Below are 13,350 nucleotides of genomic sequence, written 5' to 3' on the forward strand. Positions count from 1 at the left end.
CATGTTCTGTCTCCTCTCTTTCTTTAGTGCTGTGCTTCTTACCTCTTCAGTGACGCCTCCTCTCTCTCTTCAGTCCTGTCTCTTCTCTCTCTTCAGTGCTGTGCTCCCTTTCTCTTCAGTCCTGTCTCCTCTCTCTCTTTAGTGCTGTGCTTCCTACCTTCTTAAGTCCATCTCCTCTCTTTCTTCAGTCTTGTCTCTCCTCTTTCTTCAGTGCTGTGCTCCCTCCCTTCTTCAATCCTGTTTCCTCTCTTTCTTTACTGCTGTGTTCCCTATCTCTTCTATCCTGTCTCCTTTCGCTCTTTCTTTAGTGCTGTGCTCACTGTCCCTTCAGTCCTGTCTCCTCTCGTTCTTTAGTGCTGTGCTCCCTATCTCTTCAGTACTGTCTTCGCTTTCTCTTTAGTACTGTGCTCCCTCCCTCTTCAATCCCGTCTCCTCTCAGTCTTGCCTCTTCTCTCTTCAGTGTTGTGCTTCCTACCTCTTCAGTCCTGTCTCCTCTTTCTCTTTAGGGCTGTGCTCCCTCACTCTTCAGACTTGTTTCCTCTCTCTCTTCAGTCCTGTCTCTTCTCTGTCTTTAGTGTAGTGCTCCCTTCCTCTTCCGTCATGTCTCCTCTCTCTCCTTGGTGCTGTGCTCCCTAGCTCTACAGACCGGTCTCCCCTCTCTCTTCAGTGATGTGCTCCATATCGCTTCAGGACTGACTCCTCCCTCTCTTTAGTGCTGTGCTCCCTATGTCTTCAGCCATGTCTCATCTCTCTCAGTAGAGCTGTCCTTTCTATCTCTTCAGTCCTGTCTACTCTCTCTTTAGTGCTGTTCTCCCTCCCTCTTCAGTCCTGTCTACTCTCTCTCTTCAGTGCTGTGTTCCCTCCCTCTTCAGTCCTGTCTCCTCGATTTCTTTAGTGCTGTGCTTCCTATCTCTTCATTCCTGTATCCTCTCCCTTGTCACTGCTGTGATTTCTATTTCTTCAGTGCTGTTCTCCCTCCCTCTTCAGTCCTGCCTCCTCTCTCTCTCTCTTTAGTGCCCGTCTCCCTCCCTCTTTAGTGAGACAATCTCTTGTGTCTTTCTCCTCTCTCTCTTTAGTACCGTGCTAACGATCTCTTGTGTCTGTATCCTCTCTCTCTCTTCAGTGCTGTGCTCCCTATCTCTTCAGTCCTGTCTCCTCTCTCTCTCTTTAGTGCCATGCTCACGGTCTCTTGTGTCTGTCTCCTCTCTCTTCAGTGCTGTGCTTACTGTCTCTTCAGTTCTGTCTCCTTTCTCTATCTCTCTCTCTCTCCATTCATGTTGCGTCACTATCTTCCGCCATGCTCCCACTCTGTTGTTACCTCGCTCCCATCTCACTTCACACCTATTTCCCCTCTCTTGTCTATCCTTTCACACATCTGCCTTCTTTGTTCTCTCTATTCTCTCTGTAGTTGCTATCTCCTCTCTTTTCATTCATGCTGCCCATTTCTTTTCATTCCTGCCCCCTTCATTCCGGTCTCCTATGCTCCTGCAGCCCGGTTTACTCTTTTAAGTATTGTCTCCTCTCGCTCTCTCTTTTCTGCCCCTATTCCACACAGATACTCTCTCTCCTCTTTTCACATCTCCCCTCTCTCATCAGTACTGTATGCCCTCTCTTAACGCTTGGCCCCTCTCTGAACTCATACCTGACATCTCTTTTCTTGTCTCCATTCTCTCTTTAGTTTCTATTGCCTCTCTTTTCATTCCTGCAGCCCAGTTCTCTTGTTTCCTGCCTCTCTCAAGTCGTTCCTGTTTCTACAGCCCCCCCCAGCCTTGTTGCCCTCTCTACGGAGTCCTCCTGTCTACTTTCTCGGTTCATTCCTTCTCCCCTCTCTTCTCAAGACGATGCACCTCTCTCTTCAATCTTATCTCGCCTCTCCCCTCTCTATCCTTTTATCTTCAGTCTTGTTGCCCTCCTCTCCTCACTCCTGTCTCTTTAGTCCTGTCCTATCCTCTCCTCACTCCAGTCCAGGGCTTTAAGTTTGGAAAAGGAGGGTCTCTCGAAGGGATGTGGCCGACGTAATTAAGGGTGTAGCTTAAAACACGTAAGCTATAAATCACTGCTTAGTGTGGTGATTGGGGTGGGGGCGATAGGCCCTCATTCTGCATACATCTGCATACATGTAATCAGACACGGACACAGTAGCTGGGGATGGGTAATGGGCCCAGAGCACGTGCGCTCGGCCCCTTTTATTATCCAGGGTCATCTGACCTGTGACGCCTGGTGGTGGGTGGGTGTTAAGTGTAAGATTACAAAGAACTGAGACACTAGACCGTGTCTCACGTTACTACATCCCTCCCAACCTTAGTTAAGAAAATTGCCCTAACTAAAGTCCAACCTGTGGGAAAGAATACAGTTCACAGAAGACCCATAACTTAATCACGACGACTCCCACGTAGTCTTCTCCACTGCTGGTCACGTTGATTGCTGGCAATGGTGTTTCTTCTTGCCTTAACAGACTTGCAGCTTGTGGGTGGACTGTACAGCCTCTCTCGCTCTTTTTCGCTTCCTGTGAACGTGAAGAAGTATCCATAGCCGGTCCCAAGTGTGTTGCTTTCCGCTGGACCGTCCTGGTCAAGGTGTTTGTTTCAAGCTGGTGTCTATTCTAGATGGGATCTTCAGCTGCAGGTTATCCCTCTCACGGATACCCCTCTCTCGTGGTTGTCCCCTCTCACTGGACGACCCGGAGGCCCTTCTGCCAGGATCCCACTGGACCGGAGGACATGCCGCCTTGTCGCTCCAAAGTGTTGAAGGACGTCGCTACGGGCCCTCTCTCCGTGTCCGAAGCTCCACCTGAAAGGGTGTTGTTGTCACTGGTTCCGTCGTGTGCGACCTTCGGTCTTCCAGGATCTTCAGCGCGAGCTTCAACAGTCCGTCTCTCGTTGGGGATCCGCTGCCACCGGTGTCCCCGAGGCATCTGCCACTGGATTTCCGCAGCCCTTGTGTCCGTTCCATCCCAGAGGTGGGTGTTGTCAACAGACCGACCTGCTCGCTTCCGTCATTCCTGGATGACTGTCGGGTTCGCACGTGGATGCTTGCTTCCAGTGATGTTACGTGTGTCCCGGTCGTGCGTGTGGACTGTTGTGCACCTCTCACGTTCTCCTCGGTGTTTCCCCTTTTTGTGTATTGTAGTGTCTTGGTCCACACTCCTCTTTGCTCTTCCCCATTCTCATTGTCTTCCTGTCGTCGTGCTGCTCAGACCTCTTCTCCTTTTCCTTCTCTTTTCTTCGGTGGTGGCAGACGTGCCACTCGGACCTCTTCTCCTTTCCTTCTCTTATCTTCGGTGGTGGCAGACATGCCACTCAGACCTCTTCTCCTTGTCTTCTCTTCTATGGTGGCAGATGTGCCACTCAGACATCTTCTCCTTCTCCTTTTCCCTTTGTGGCGTCGCGCCACTCCTTCTCCATCTTCCTTTTCGCAACGCGGTCTGGTCCTCTTGCTGTCTTCACCTTCCTAACCAGACTTCTCCAGGCGGCGTGCACTCCACCCGTTTCCCTCTGGTCGTGTCCTGGTTCACGGACACTGTCTCCTTCACGTCTGCAACTGGACCGGTCGTTGCGATCTTCTCTTCCGACTTAAATGTTGAATTGTGGTTGTTGAAGTTTGCTTGTCACTGTTCGTGGATTGTCTTAGTGCTCGAACTTCTTGGACCTCTGGCTGGTCCACTCTGCCGATGCTGGCAGGCTATCTTCGGTTGTCTTGCTGGATACTCGCTGTGTCATGGTTTGTCGACCCTTGCTTCGGTCACCTCCTTTCGCGACCCCCGGTGGGTCGGCTTCTTGGGTGCGTCATGTGTGTGACCGTCCGGGTTCTTCGTGGGACCGTCTGAGGGGTCGGCTTTGTGGGGCTACCATCGGGGTGGTCTTCTGCGTGAGTCCTCATGCTTCGCTATCTTCTGTTTGGTCGCTGTTCGCTCCATTCCGGTGCTTTAGTGTTGGGGCACTTTCGTCCGGGCTCTTCCTGTGCTTCATTAGGTGAGGAGGGTTACATCACCAATCCGAGCTTCTTCGTGTTCAGGTTGCTCCCGTTGCTTGCTTTTGTTCTTGGGACCTTGGAGCAGAGTCGTCGGTTGTCGCGCTTCCTCCGTGTTGCACTTGCCTGGTGGGGAGTCTTGGTGGTGGTGCTGCAGTCTCTTCCTTGCGGTTGCAACAACAACCTGTGGCCATCAGGTGCCGCTCCGCCTGCAGTTGGTCTCCGTTTGGCTTAGTGCATCCAGTGGTCTGTGCTACTGCTCAGTCGTCCTTCTCCTGGTGCGTGGAGTACCTTCACTCCTTGCACTTTCCTGCGCATCGCAGTGCTGCGCTATCCTGGTACATGTGTAGCGTCCTTGCGCTCTTGGCGCACTCACTTGTCGGTGTCGTGGCATCTGTCCCCTGGTGTGGTGTCTGTGCGGCAGTCCTGTGCTGCTGTGTTGTCCTCTGCTGGGAGTCTGCTTTGCTTTCCGCAGCCACAGTTGCCTCTGTGCTAGTTCTGCGCTCTTGGCACGTTGCTGCATAGTGCCTTTTGTCCTCACCTCTGGGTGGTGCCCTGGCACCGTTCTGGCATGTCTGTATGCCTCACATCGTCTTGGGGGAAAGTTTGTTGTTCCTTTTGGCCAGCTTTGGCACTGTTCTGTGGTCAATGGCGCAGCCCTTTCTGTGTGGGGGTCGTCACAGTCTGTGTGTCTCGCCTCAGGCACTGCCCTGTAGTGTATCTGATTGGGGCGCAGTATATCCTATGGCCACTAGATGGCAAAGAAACACTTTCCAGGCACCGGCAGTCATCACCCACTGCATGTAACTCCTCTTTACTGCTGGTGCAAAGCTAAGCGTGGGGTCTCCCACCGGGCTCGGGACACTGCTCTGGATGCATCCGCTGGACACCCTCTCACCGGACTGCAAGTAGGCCTCCTCTTGACGACGGCTGAAATGCCAGAAACCGGTCCCCGGAAGCTTGTTTCCTTCCCAGTATAAGAATTGGCTTGGTAGTTTGGTTTGCCCTGTTCCCATCATGCACTGGGACAGGAACAGACTAATTTGCATGTAGCCAGGTTCTGAGCTGGGATGGTGCAGTGAGCTAAAAAACGGTGATGGATCAAGCTCTGATCTTTGGACTGGGTAAGAGTGGTCTGCTTAATTCAGACACTCTGTTCATCACCACCCCCCTTTTTTGAATCATTTTGTCCACCATAAGCGTGGAAGGGTATACTCAGATGTGAGTCCCTTGCTCATTGCACCATCAGGATTCAAGCAAGCCGGGCCGACGACGGCTGAAATGCCAGAAACCGGTCCCCGGAAGCTTGTTTCCTTCCCAGTATAAGAATTGGCTTGGTAGTTTGGTTTGCCCTGTTCCCATCATGCACTGGGACAGGAACAGACTAATTTGCATGTAGCCAGGTTCTGAGCTGGGATGGTGCAGTGAGCTAAAAAACGGTGATGGATCAAGCCCTGATCTTTGGACTGGGTAAGAGTGGTCTGCTTAATTCAGACACTCTGTTCATCACCACCCCCCCTTTTTTTAATCATCCTCTTGACGGGGCTGCACGGGTAAAAAAGGGGGGCTAAATCTGCTCCTATCAGCTGCGGGCGGCTGACTTCTGCCCTCGTGGTGTGCGTCTCTAGTCCTGGCCTCACTTCCCTCCACCAGGCTCACTGTTCACTTACCGCGCGGGTGGGGGGGTGTATTGCGGCTCTCGGAGGCTACTTCCTTTCATTTGGGGACACTTGTGTCGATCGCGGTTGGGCTCCGCTGTAGTTCTCAGCGCCCGGCAGCTCTCCACACGCTGCCGGTGGCTCACTGCGTCCCTATTCCAGGCTGGGCAGCGTCTCTCCCTGCAGCGGGTGGGCTCCGCGTATTGCTCAGACATCAGGGGATGCTTCAGGCAGGCCGCGGGTGGGCTCCGCTGGCCCTGCATCATGTCAAGTTCATTTTCGGCCGCATCACGCGTGGCATAGCGGGCTGACTATGCGGGTGGGCTCCGCTTCGATCACTTTAGGGGGGGGTCGCTCCATGCTTGTGCAGCCCCCCCAGGCACCTCTCTACGCCCGGTCTCACCTCTGGCCCACGGGCCTTATTATTAGCTGCGGCCGTTGCGGGTGGGCTCTGCCCGGCCAGCACTCCTCTCGGTGGGGGTCTCTGTTGCTGCGGCCGACTCGGGTGGGCTCTGGTCGGCTAGTCGTGGACGTCCAGGCCGGCACCGATCCTGCAGAGGAGAGGGGGGAGGGGCGGCGTCGCCCTGCAGCGCTCTCCTCTTCCCCCACAATGTTTTTCTCATTGTTGCGTGTTAATCTAGGTTCCTGATCGATACTGTGACCTTATGCCCCTATTCGGCTATAAATCCATTTATTCCCTATATTGGCATAACCGTTCAAGTGCGATTTTCTGAAAAGTCATCTCTGGCCTCACACGAACAGAGCCACATTCCAGCATGACTCCCTGCTACTTCCTTTGCGACCAATTAGTGCAATGACAGAGCAGCAGTCACTATCTGATATTCCTAGATAACACTCCGAGTTCTTCAACAAGATAAAAACTTAGCAAACCTGGAAATCCCCGCTTGCTATGTTTTGATTAGTAATGGAACTCTAATGAGCAACTGATAACTGTCACTTCCTAGTGACATCTTTAATTGACGTCTTATGTCCAGCAAACTTGCGTCAAACCCGGCACCTGTCAGGTATAAATATTACCAACGTTGCCTTAAGCAATGAGAGCTGTGAGCTGATGCTGGCTGCCTGCAAGACCCCGTGTTGGTAAATCTAGCACTCTGTCGCTGCAGCCTGCTATCCTGTGGTGGTGAAGCTGCTGATTACCATTATCGCCGCTACAGCGCGAACTATGGTGCAGTACGCTTAAGGAGCTGAACAGCCGTCCTCTGCGAAGACATCCAGCAGATTCCAGCTGCCCGCGGACGCTGTCCCCCCTCCTTCCTTGACGCGCTGAAGAGAGCCGCTGCCTTTCTCGTGCAGAGAAATCCAGTCCCGGCGCTTCCGGTTTACCCTCGCGGGTGACTGGGATATCGAGAGAGACCCCTGAAGGAGATACCAATCCTCCATCATTCTATTCAGAGGTATGGTGTTGACTAAACCCTTAGACGAGAATTCTTGAAACAAACCTTGGCAAAACCAACTTAACTTAAGCTACTTACTTACTCCCCTTTTCACGTGTTAGGCTTAGGTCAGGCACACTGGGGTAGGCTTAGTTAGAAGCACCAGTTGAGTATGTTAGCCTAATGTACATATGACTGTATATATGTTTTATTACTTTTAACCATTGTATGGCTAAGAAACCATATCAATGCTTTTACAGTTCTATTTCGCAATACTTATCTTACTGTACGTACTTTTTATAATAACAATTATTGCAATTGTGGCAATACATTTCTCTTGTACGAGAAGAAAGACTGTTCAATAAATGTTAACCCTTTATTGACAAACGCCCGTCTCTCTATTCTCTACATCTCGTGAAAGTAAACTGCACTAGACTGACTGAGTGAAATACATGTCTATTGTTTCACACGACCCTAGAGATTGACTCTTGATCTGAGGAGCAAAGTTGTCATGTTGCACGGTTGTTGGAAAACTGAATCCCTTCTTGTCTGTGCCAAGGAAGCTGATCACTTCCTATGCAGAGAAGAAAGTTTCCAGTGACCTCTGAGCTAGTTGGTAACACAACCCAATTAAGTTTAGCATAGTCAGTGGAGGCCTGGAATATCCGCAGTTCCACGTCGATACTACTGTTTATGTTATTCCAATGCGCAGGGCCTAGTGGGAAACTAGGAACTACACTACATGGCGCCCAACGTTTGGTAAGGCGATAAACTAACGTAAGACTTATAGAGTAACTCAGTCGTGTATATTTCACAGACCCCTTTCTCCCGTAAAAACTCCAATAGATGTCTGGAGTGGGTGAAAGGTTAAAATCCGCCCGACCTTAGTAGGAAGAGATTCCTATGTAAAGCTCCGGTTTATTCAACGTTGAAGGATACAGTGTTCCAAAATATTGTGCACCTAATCTTTGTCTCCTTGGAGACCTACTCTGCAAAGCCTGCATTTATAAAAAATGTCAGTAGAAACCAACGGAACCTCTGGGGCCGCAGTAGACGCGACTCAGCAAGGTCCCGAACAAGCAGACCCGGATGCTATTATCATCCCGGTCCACTTAAGAAAATCTATAACTTTAAAACTTATAGAAAACGGACTGACACCTCAGGGTGGTACAGTAATTTTCGTGATAGAGGCTCACGAGTATCGGCAGACAGAGGTATTCTATTCATGGATAAACTTTCCAGCGGCAAACGCTGCAACACAAGAGTTTCACTATTACAAAATAGAGGAACCTCCGGGAGAGTACGCTCCTTTCGAGGAGATTGAAATCCCACTTAAATTTCAAGAGCACCTGCTCTGGTTTAATGGCGCCCTAAAACACAATAATCACATAACCAGGCTCGGTCCACTAGGTAGACCAGGAGCAACGTGGCCGGTTCTAGCCAGCTACACACCACATCCTGACATTGCAAGAATGTCAAGAGAAGAGCTGTTAGTACAGCTAAACACATTAATAAAAATACATAGGCAATTAGTACAATATGTAATGCGGACTGCAACAGTCCAGACAGCTGTTAATTCACACCAGCTGACCCCTCATCAGGGGAACACAAATAAAATTACACCACAGAACATACAGTCATGTCTTGGTAAAACACCCGTAAAACGGGAACAAATTCCTTTCTGGTTAGCACAGAAAATCACTCAAATAGAGGCAGTATTTCCTGATACTACCCCTATTGAGAAACACAGAATCTTGACCATCTGCCTTCCTATGGGAATCGCACCACACGTGGAGGACTGCGACACTTGGGGTACAGTCTTTGCTTCCATTTACACAAAAACACACGGTGTTCCGTCTATGGCGGTAATACCAGAAGTGCTAAAACAGATTCAAAATGAATTCGGTCCAGAGCCCGCTTTAAATCTGGGTATGAAATTACTGAAAGATTTCAAGCAGGTCACAGCTATATTATTAGCCAACGTAAAGGGAGAAGCAGCATCTGTGGCGATTCGCCAGAAGTTGAGGGAAACAGATATAAAAGATCCTGTTGAGCTTGCAAAAATCATAGAAAAATGCTATGAAGAATTAGGTAGAAACAGCTTGGGTGGAAAACCAGTTAAGCCCCAACTGCTCGAAAATCCTGAAAAATTATTTATTAAAAATAATTTAAATACTCCTAGAAAGAGCTGGGATGGGAATAAACAATCCACTCCCAAGGAAAAAGTTTTCCAGACCAGAGGAAGGTCTCCTCGACGGAGGGAAAGAACTCCGACTCGAGAACGCCAGTCTCCCCAGAGGGAGCCCTCTGAGAAAAGATATAACCTTAGAAATAGGGATAATCTGAAAAAACCTGATAGATATCAAAGTATTGATACACGTCCATCTCGATCTCTTCCACAGAATTCGGAAAGAAGAGAACGGTCAGACCCAGGAGAGCACACCAAGTCCAAAGACAAGGAACCTGCTCAGAGTAAAAAATCTCAATTTCCTAAAAAGAAGGTAGCCAGTATTAGAGTAATCAACCATGCCGAGAATACTGAGGACACAGTTGAAAAACGGGGAGTGGGCATTGACAATGTTGGACAGTGCAGCAGAAATCAGTATAGCGCGCAAGATCTTGATGAGTCATCTGGAGACAGTGGACACGAATGAGTACATTCAGGTTGAAACTGCCGACACCAGACTTAGCGAGCCCCATAAAATATACGAAATAACATTGCGTATGGAGGGTGATAAGACTAGGAAAATTAAGGGTCTATTTTGGGATAAGCTCTCAAAAGGCTATGATATTCTGTTAGCTGAAAAAGATTGGCCCCCGGAGTTTGTCAGGGAGTGCCCTCGTGGCGAAGAAGTGATTATGCCTGCCTTCTCGAATCACATACCGATTCACAAAAAATATACATATGCACGGAAATGGGCAGTAGCCCAGGCACCTGCATTATATAAAAATCATGTAGGATGGGATGAGGACTCTCCTCCTCACAAAATCCAACTAAAAAGTGAACCAACTGCCCAACGGCAGTATCCCATAAAGCAAGAAGCTAAAAAACAGGTCAGGGAGATCTTAGATCAACTTGAGTACCAGGGGGTGATTGAAACATGCACCTCTCAAATGAACAATCCTTTGTTTCCTGTCTCCAAGCCAGACAATTCATATCGTCTAGTTTTGGACTACAGACATCTTAATACATGTTGCAAAACCTTTGCAGTACAAAACTCGCATAGTGCAGCCCTAATGAATAACATAGTTAGGAAAAAATATAAAACGACATTAGACATATCTAATGGTTTCTTTTGTCAAAACATTGCACCAGAAAGCAGATATTTGACCGCTTTCTCTGCATTTGGGTCGCAGAAAAAATTCTGTCGACTCCCACAGGGGTTCAAGAACAGCCCAGAACTATTCTCAGCTAGGGTAACAGAGTTACTACAAATCTATGATGATGAAGCATTATCTTACGTAGATGATATTTATCTCACAGACGACGACTTGGATACTCACTTGAAAAGAGTGAACACCATCATACTTGGGTTCGCAGCAGAGGGTTACAAATTCAACTTTAAAAAGTCCCGAATTGCCCATCTGACAGTACTGTTTTTAGGGTACGAATTATCAAGTGAAGGGAAAAGCCTAGCGGACAACTTCTTAGAGAAGTGCGCTGTACTCCAAGCTCCAAAAACGCTGAAGAATTTACAATCCATTCTAGGTTTTCTGAATTTCGGAAGAACTTACATTCTAAATTACGCAGAGAGAGTTAAACCTCTCTACGAACTAATTAAACCTGATTTTAAACAAATCAATTGGACTCAAAAACACACAGAAATTTTGAGATCACTGCAAACAGACATGTTAGCAAAAACAAAATTAGATACACGTGACAACACGATCGATCTTGTAATCCGAGTCATCCCAGGAAGATGCGGATTCACATACCTAACCTCTAATGAGGGAGAAAAGGTGCCAATTTCAATTAAATCTCACTTATACACAAAAGCAGAAAAAGCATTCAGTCACACAGAAAGAACTGTGAACGCAGTGCAAATCGCATTAGCAAATGAAAGAGAACTAGCACACGGCAAAAGGATTAACATCCTCACAGCGGAATCCGCCTTCGAAGCGCTATTCAGCCCAGTAAACCTGCCTACAGTGTCACTGGATCCAAAATGGATACAGTGCATAGATTCTCTAGGAGCGGAAGACGTGAAATACTATTTCGCCCCGCAATACGAAGAACTGAATGATTTAGAGTATGAAGAAGAATATCCTCTGCCAATCGAAATTCTGCCTCTCCCATTATATGCCTGTATAATCTATACAGATAGCTCTGTACAGCATTTCAACGTAGAGAGAAAATCCTACGATGCAGCATGTGCGATCATTAAATGTCGTTGGCTGTGCGGTAAAATCAAACCGAAAATAACAAAAACTGAATCAGTAAAGTACTGTTCGGCTCAAAGAACTGAAATCAGATGTTTAAAGATGGCGCTCGAAAATGCAGAACGCGAATTCCCCACACTTATAGTGTGCGATTCTCATTTTTGCGTCAACTCTTACAACAATAAACTGCAGAGTTGGATCGAAAACAATTACAAAGATGACACAGGTGCCACAATAAAGCATAAAAAGCTCTGGAACGAGGTAGCTCTTTTAAACAAAGAACTACAAAAGACTCACGTGATTCACGCACAGAGTCTTCAACGTGATGGCGTTCACGTTGCAGGGAATTCATTGGCTAATACAGCCAAAGCGGAAGCAACTAAACCGGCTTCCGTAGCCACAAAAAAGCGTACAGATAAATACATAGACGGGGAAACCATGCTGGCAGTAAAAACGACCGTAAAAGGCGACTGCGCAGCACTACCCGTAAACTATCCACTCAATTATGCATACATAATCGATGCAAACTCCGTTCCTTTTGCTCGAATCCCTGGAGTGGGGGATAGAGTAATTCCAAACACGAACAGGAGAATATTTTTAATAGCAGATGCACATATGGGTTTGGGTCTGAGACACCAAACAATTAAGGTTTCTCTGACTGAATTACAATCAGCATACTGGTGGCCGGGAATGAGTGTAGAACACCAAATATATGCAAACAACTGTGAAAACTGCAATAGGGATCGCAGTAGCGAACCTTGCTACCGGCTACCAGTCAGAAAGAGCGTAACGCTGCCTGCACCCCAACCTGCGTCCTTTTAATTAGTTAAGACGAAAAGCACTTTAAAAATGAGTCCTCCAGCACTCGGCTGACGCCTAGAACTGTTATAAAAGATTTGCGAGTCTTTATCGGCACATACGCAATTACCACGTTCCATTCTGACCAGGGTCCTGCTTTCAGCTCTCGAGCCTATAAGGAGGCCATGGCCAACATGGGAATTGGGTTGCGGTATTCTTGTCCGTCGCATCCCGAAGGGAATAGTGTGGTAGAAAGAAAAAACCGTGACATAAAGCAATCTATAACAGCGAAGGTATTAGGTTCAGGCGCTGGGTGGGTCAAACATTTAATAAGTGTCCAGACTAGTCTTAACAACATGCCAAGAAATTCTCTAAAAGGTTTCAGCCCATACGAACTATTGTTCGGAATTAGAATGCGCGTTCAGGACCTCGATAGTCAGATGTCAGTGGTACAAGAAGAAACAAAGCACTTTGATGTAAAGGATCGTTTGGCTGTCTTACAGGAACTGAATGAAACAAGAAAATCATTAAGCAACATAAAGTTAAAGCAACAGCCAAGTACCACTGACGAGGCACCACCCGCAACAGCCCCAGCAAGGCCTGTCTGGATTCCAAAGATTGGGGATCTAGTCAGAGAAAAGATCGCGGTGAAGAAGGAATTTGGGCCTTCTTACAGAAAAGCAGTACCTGTCTTAGCAGTCACCGGAACAAGATCAGTTGTGCTACCGCCCCTTGCTGGTAAAAAGGAGAACAGAGTCGTGTCCATCGATCTGGTAAAACCACAAGCGTGTGGCCTATAATCAACAGTAGGCCCAGTGGACTCCCAAGAAACAACAGAATAACCAAACTTGCAACAATCCAAGAGGTTCAAACTGAAAGACTAATCACATTCGATCAGCCTGCAGTGCACAATGAAGGACTATGCAATAATGCCATGGAACTCGTGCCTCTTGAAACACAGATTGAAACAGTTCGTCAAGAAACAACACCAGTCTACAATGATGTGGCATCAGGAAGTGCTACCGAGAGACAGATTGAAAGAACAATCCCATCAATTGACAGAACTGCCTCTGGTTATTTCATCAACTTCGACAACTTCTCTGAAGATTTAAACGACCCCGAAGTGATGCCAGAAACAAAAAAGTATT

The sequence above is a fragment of the Lissotriton vulgaris genome, chromosome 2_1 (genome assembly GCF_964263255.1).
Source record: "Lissotriton vulgaris chromosome 2_1, aLisVul1.2, whole genome shotgun sequence".
Classification (NCBI taxonomy): Eukaryota; Metazoa; Chordata; class Amphibia; order Caudata; family Salamandridae; genus Lissotriton; species Lissotriton vulgaris.